This window comes from Carassius gibelio, chromosome A15 (genome assembly GCF_023724105.1).
Source record: "Carassius gibelio isolate Cgi1373 ecotype wild population from Czech Republic chromosome A15, carGib1.2-hapl.c, whole genome shotgun sequence".
Lineage (NCBI taxonomy): Eukaryota > Metazoa > Chordata > Actinopteri > Cypriniformes > Cyprinidae > Carassius > Carassius gibelio.
In genome coordinates, this window is record NC_068385.1 from 17933067 (window position 1) to 17939337 (window position 6271).

Below are 6271 nucleotides of genomic sequence, written 5' to 3' on the forward strand. Positions count from 1 at the left end.
CGTGTGCCTCTGTGGGGCCTCTGACAACTGATGGTAGTGAAAATCTTTAATATAGTTCTATAGAATAGCAGAATGATCTCTTTATAGAGATGTAAAAAGCATTTGTGCTTAGGGCACCCAAATGGCTAGCGCCGGCCCTGCCTATAATCGTTGCGTTTATAATAAAAATACAACACATTACTCACTCTATTGACAGCGTGCCATTGGGTCCCTCTGGCATTGGACGTTGCCTCCAGTTTATACATGGCATACTACACACAACGTGTAAAACGCTGGGTCTCAACAGTGGAGAAAACTCAGGATCTTCAGTCAGGCAGGTGTGTGATGCGATACTGTCAATGTCATCATCGTCTTGTAGTTGCTCCATTCGTGACAACATATGCTCTCCACTTCTGTTGGCATCTCACAACACTTGCTACTAAAACACCACCAATTTTGAAGAGATCTCTGTCTCTCTGAGGCTGGAAAACGTGCTGCTGCAGCGGATCGCTCCTGAGTACTTGGTCTGTGTATTCTGGTTCAAATAAATATGGTTATGAAAAAAATTCAACGTTGTCAATGGATATATTGAAATCATCTTCCATTGCAGTTTCCTGTACGTCTAAATATGTTTAGATCTTCACAGTGAAAGGTAACACTTCTGAAATCTCTGTGTAAACTATAGAAAATAATTGTAAACAATGAGTGACGTTCACGAGCGATAGATGACTTCCGGCGCTTTCCGTGCTTGCGCAGACCAGAGCGCACATGCACGTCACATCGGGAAGCACTCGTGCACTCAGATCAGTTGGACGTTGTTGTGTACAAGAGGTAAAAACGACATAAATACTGTTCGTTTTCTTACACAAACCGCTCGTTTCGTGTCTTAGGTCATCAATGTGTACTTATGATGGGGAATTGTTTAATTTGAACTCCGCTGTGTATGCTTTTCGAGGTGGTGACCATAGACCTCCATTATATGAGTCACACACAAGAACGGTATAACCTAAAAATATCAAAATGGGAAATACTGCGGAAACAAAGACACCTACATCTTGGATGTCCTTGAGGTAAGCTAAAACATACCAACATTTTATTTGAAAGTGAACTATCCCTTTAATAAGTAATTTAATAAAAATAAGTAACGCATAATGTAATGCCATGGCCTCGACTCTTTCCATTAGATCTTTTATACCAAAAAAGGGAATTCACACCATCACTCATCAATAATGATTTCAAAAGCACAAAATTAAACTCTAAATTGCTCACAGGGCTGAGGGCTGAAGGACCAAAATATTATAAATCAATCTTCAAAGGAAAACAAACCTCTCAAATGTGTGCTCCATTGTTACTGTAAACCCCTAGCTCTATGCAGTTGGGCTGTGTTTCCCCTACTGAAGCCTTATGTTTCTATCCCACTGATTAATTTAAAATAAACCTTTTTATATTTAAAACTGGTGTGGTGATTTGTGCTTGTCCTGGGACCTGGAGACTGGAGTTATCTCACTCTGTCCCCGCAACTTTTTGATACTCTTCTTTCCTGCCCCTAGACTAGAAAGTGAGAACACTGCAACAACACACACAGTTTTCAACCCACCACCAGCACACAAATGGATAGAGAGAACCTACTGTCTGAAGCACTTATCTTAAAAATAAGACTTACCAGAGAGAATTACCTTTACAGAACCACACACCACAAGAGTAACGCTGTAAACAGCAATAACCAATGGGTATTGAAAGGAACAACCCCTTGGATAATCAGAAGTGATGTGCCCCAATAGTAATGCACATTGTTTCTAATTGCCTCGCTTCAATTCATTCCAAACAGGGAAACGCATTACCTGATCACACCAACATTACAAAAAAGTGAACCAAAAACAAGTTCATTAGCACAAATAAAACCAACAAGAAGTAAAAAAGGGAGCCTTCAGAACACATCTGCACTGTAGAAATACAGCATGATGCTGTTGTTCACAAGACATTTCAGAGAGTGCAATTAGAGATAAGAAAATTCCCACAGTGAAATTAATGCAATTAATAACCCTTGAATATACTGTAATTTCACGCTAAATCTTAACAGTGCAGAGTTCATACTAATGTCACTGTCCATAAACAAACTCAACAAGCCTTACTGAAATTTAGCCTTTTTCTCCCGTTGTTCTAAAATGAGAATTTAACCATTTCAACAGCTTTGTGTCTTTTATAGTCTGCTCCTGGCAAACACACTTCTGAAATGCTGGAAGTTTGTACAGAATAGTAAAGGAAAGATTTGTCTCATTCCACAGCCCTGGAGGAAGACATTTAATCTTTCTTTAAATAGACAATGCTGAGCTATGAAATCTAGATAGACCATACAAACAATGCATGGAAATGTTGCTTAGAATTGACAAAAAGACATAGTCTCTTAATGGTCAATCCATCCTCAGTGTCTCGTAACATGGCCTTAAAGAGCAGATTTTCTCTGGCACACGATTTGATTTTAATTTAATGACCACACAGCCAAGCTAATGGAATTTGTTTTCAGTACAGCTCTTTGGTACAGGTTCCAGCATTACATTAAACAAACAATAAACATATAAAATAAAATAACATACATATACATACATACAGACACATTGATAAATAATAATACATAAGGGGTCATGCTTAATCCACAGTCCTCAGCGTTCAGAGTTCAAAAAGTTTATTGCTATTGGGATGAAACTGTTTTGAAGCGAGTTGTTCTGGAGGCGATTGTCCTGTAACGCCTCCCAGAGGGCAGTAGCTGGAAGGCGTAGTGTGAAGGGTGGGTGATATCAGAAATTATTTTGTGGGCTCTGCGTAGTGTCCGTTTGTGGTAGAGTGATTCAAGGGATGGTAGGGGTGAACCAATGACTTTGGATGCTCTGTTGATGATGCGCTGTAATTTCTTCCGGGAAAGTGTGTCAAGACTGCCAAACCAAACTGTGATGGATGTGGTGAGGATGCTTTCAACGATGGCCGTATAGAAGCGAAGCAGGAGATGAAACCTTACTCTGAACTTCTTGAGCTGTCGGAGATGGAAAAGTCTTTGCTGGGCTTTTTTGTAAATATGATCTGTGTTGATTTTCCATTTGAGGTTGTTGCTGATATGGGTCCCAAGGATTTTGAATCTATCAATGATGGAGATGGGTTCACCTTCAATGAGCACTGGAGTTTTGAGGGATGGCTGATGTCTTAGGTCGACGATGAGTTCTTTTGTTTTTGATGTATTGAGTAGGAGATCATGGTCTGTACACCAGGTCACTGCTTGGTTGATCTGTGCACGGTATTTGGTTTCTTGGTTGTTGGTGATAAATCCTATGATGGTTGTATCGTCCGCATATTTGTATAGGCTGACAGAACTATGCTGTGATGTGAGCTGGTTTGTGTAGAGAGAGAATAGCCAGGGTGAGAGAACACAACCTTGAGGTGCGCCTGTACTGTGGAACAGAGGGGAGGATGTATAATTGTTAATCTTTACCTTCTGTTGCCTGTTCCAGAGAAAACTGTGAATCCAGTGACAGATGCATGGGTCGATATTCATGTCCAGTAATATGTTTAAAAGTTTGGCCAGGTTTATTGTATTGAATGCAGAACTGAAATCCATAAACAGGATGCGGGCATATGTATTTGCGGACTCAAGATGGTTCAGTATGTGATGAATTGCAAAGTTGATGGTGTCCTCAACTGACCTGTTGGCTCTGTATGCAAATTGGAATGGGTCCATGAGGGGGGTGGTGACAGTTTTTAGGTGATTGAGTATGATGATCTCGAATGATTTCATGACTGCTGATGTCAAGGCAATACGTCTGTAATCATTGAGGCAGGAGATGGTCTTGGTCTTAGGAACCAGAATGATAATGGATTCTTTGAAGCACTCGGGTACTAAGTTTTGACAGAGGGAGGTACTGAAAATGTCGGCGAAGACCCCAGCCAGTTCTGCAGCACAGTGGTGGAGAACAGTGGGGATGATGTTGTCTGGACCGGGGGCTTTATTCCTCTTAAGTCCCCTGAAGGTGCTCCTCACCTCCTCCTTGTGAATGGTAAAAGGGGGGGAGGGGAGGGGAGGGGAGGGGGTCGGGAGGAGATGGTGGTGTACCCAGTACCTGCTCAAACCTCCCATAAAAGAAGTTGAGTGTATCAGAGAGCTGATCATCGCCGTCAGGTATGGGGGTGGGTTTCTTTTTGTAATTTGTCATGTTTTTAAGTTTTTTCCAAATAAAACGTGTATCATTAGTGGTGATTTGTTCTTCTAGTTTAGTAGCATAATTGGATTTGGCTCTTCTTATTGCAGATCTCAGTTTGTATTTGGAAGCCATATATTGTTCTTTGATTCCTGATAGATGAGCTGCATTTTTCTCCTTTCTTAACTGTTTAATATCTTTGTTAAACCACGGTTTGTTGTTATTGTAGTATTTGATTTTGTTGATTGGTATGCACAGGTCCACACAGTAATTGACATATGACATTATTACGTTGGTGAGGTCATGGAGATCGCCTGCAGCATGGAAAACTTCCCAGTCTGTGCACGCGAAACAACCACAAAGTTTGTCGATGGCCTCTGGGGACCAGCACCGGACGAATTTTGATGGTGACTTGGAGGATTTAACTTTTTGTCTGTATTGTGGAATAAGCAGCAGCATTGCGTGGTCGGACCTGCCCAGCGGAGCCCTTGGGAAAGCACGGTAAGCCTCTTTGATGGTAATATAGCAGTGGTCCAGCGTGTTGGTCCCTCTGATGGTAGCCGGGGAGCTCAGACGACAGATTAGTCTGGTTAAAGTCCCCGAGGACAATGACTGATGCGTCCGAGTGTATATTTTCCACTGAGGAGACGTAGTTGGCTAACTCGGCTATGGTGGTGATAGCGTTAGCCTCAGGTGGAATGTACACACAGATCAAGATTACTGCCGTGAACTCCCGTGGGAGAAATGATGGTCTGCATTTAACAGTGAGGTATTCCAGGTGAGGTGAGCATACATGGGTGAGTTCTGTAAAATTTGTACACCAGCATTCATTGATCATTATGCAAATACCACTGCCTTTAGACTCACTGTGAGAAGTGTATCTGAGGTTTAGGAGCTCCGATCAAGTGCACTGGATTAAGCATGACACTTCACAAACAAATAACGCAGATATTAAAATGACAGACAGGAACACTGTTTGTACTGTGGCAAGCCTCACGGCCGCCATCTTCCAATGAATCTGACTAGTAAAGGCACACAGAATCCTGTTTGAGTAGGCAAGTCTGTGTTTGTTCAGTGTTGGATTACTACTTCTGCAAAAATGTTGGCAGCTCACACTATGAACAAATTAATTTTCCCATAGACACACAGAATACAAGGGTTTCAAAAAAACATTAGAAATTTTGTAAACCTTTATTGTGATAGTCCACATTAAACTTTCTACTAACTATAAGTACAGTAACTTTGCTACTACATGTTAACTAGCGGTTATTATATAGTAGTATTAGTAGACTGGCTGCTTAATATCCTAAAACACAAAACATAAAACATTCTACTGACTTACGTTTGAAATGTGGACAACCGGGGTGTTCTTTATCATTTTGTACGTATTCAGAAGTTCTTCGAGGAAAAGTGGGAAATAGTTGAACCTGTAGAGTATGTTCTTGGGGTGTGTTTTGATTTGCGAAGAGATCGGACAACAGGAGCTTACAATCAGATTCCTGTAACAGATAAATTTGTGTATGTACCCATCTTGGGAACCAAGTTTCCTGCAGGTCAAGCAACATAAAGAAGGTGTTTATAAAGATATATGTGATGGTTCATACTTCAAAAGTAATGATTTGTTTTCCCAGCAAAAGCATGCTCTACAGATTCAGCTTTATTACGATGATTTTGAGACGGCAAACCCCTAGGCTTCAAAGAAAGGGATACACAAGCTTGGTTGCATTTACTTTATATTGAGGAACCTGCCCCCAAAATATAATTCTGTTCTGATGAATATTCATGTTGTGGCACTTTTTCATTCACAAGACCTGAGGAAATATGGTTTTGATGAAATACTACTTTTTGATACTACTACTTTTTGATCCGCAACTTTTTGATACTCTTCTTTCCTGCCCCTAGACTAGAAAGTGAGAACACTACAACAACACACACAGTTTTCAACCCACCACCAGCACACAAATGGATAGAGAGAACCTACTGTCTGAAGCACTTATCTTAAAAATAAGACTTACCAGAGAGAATTACCTTTACAGAACCACACACCACAAGAGTAACGCTGTAAACAGCAATAACCAATGGGTATTGAAAGGAACAACCCCTTGGAT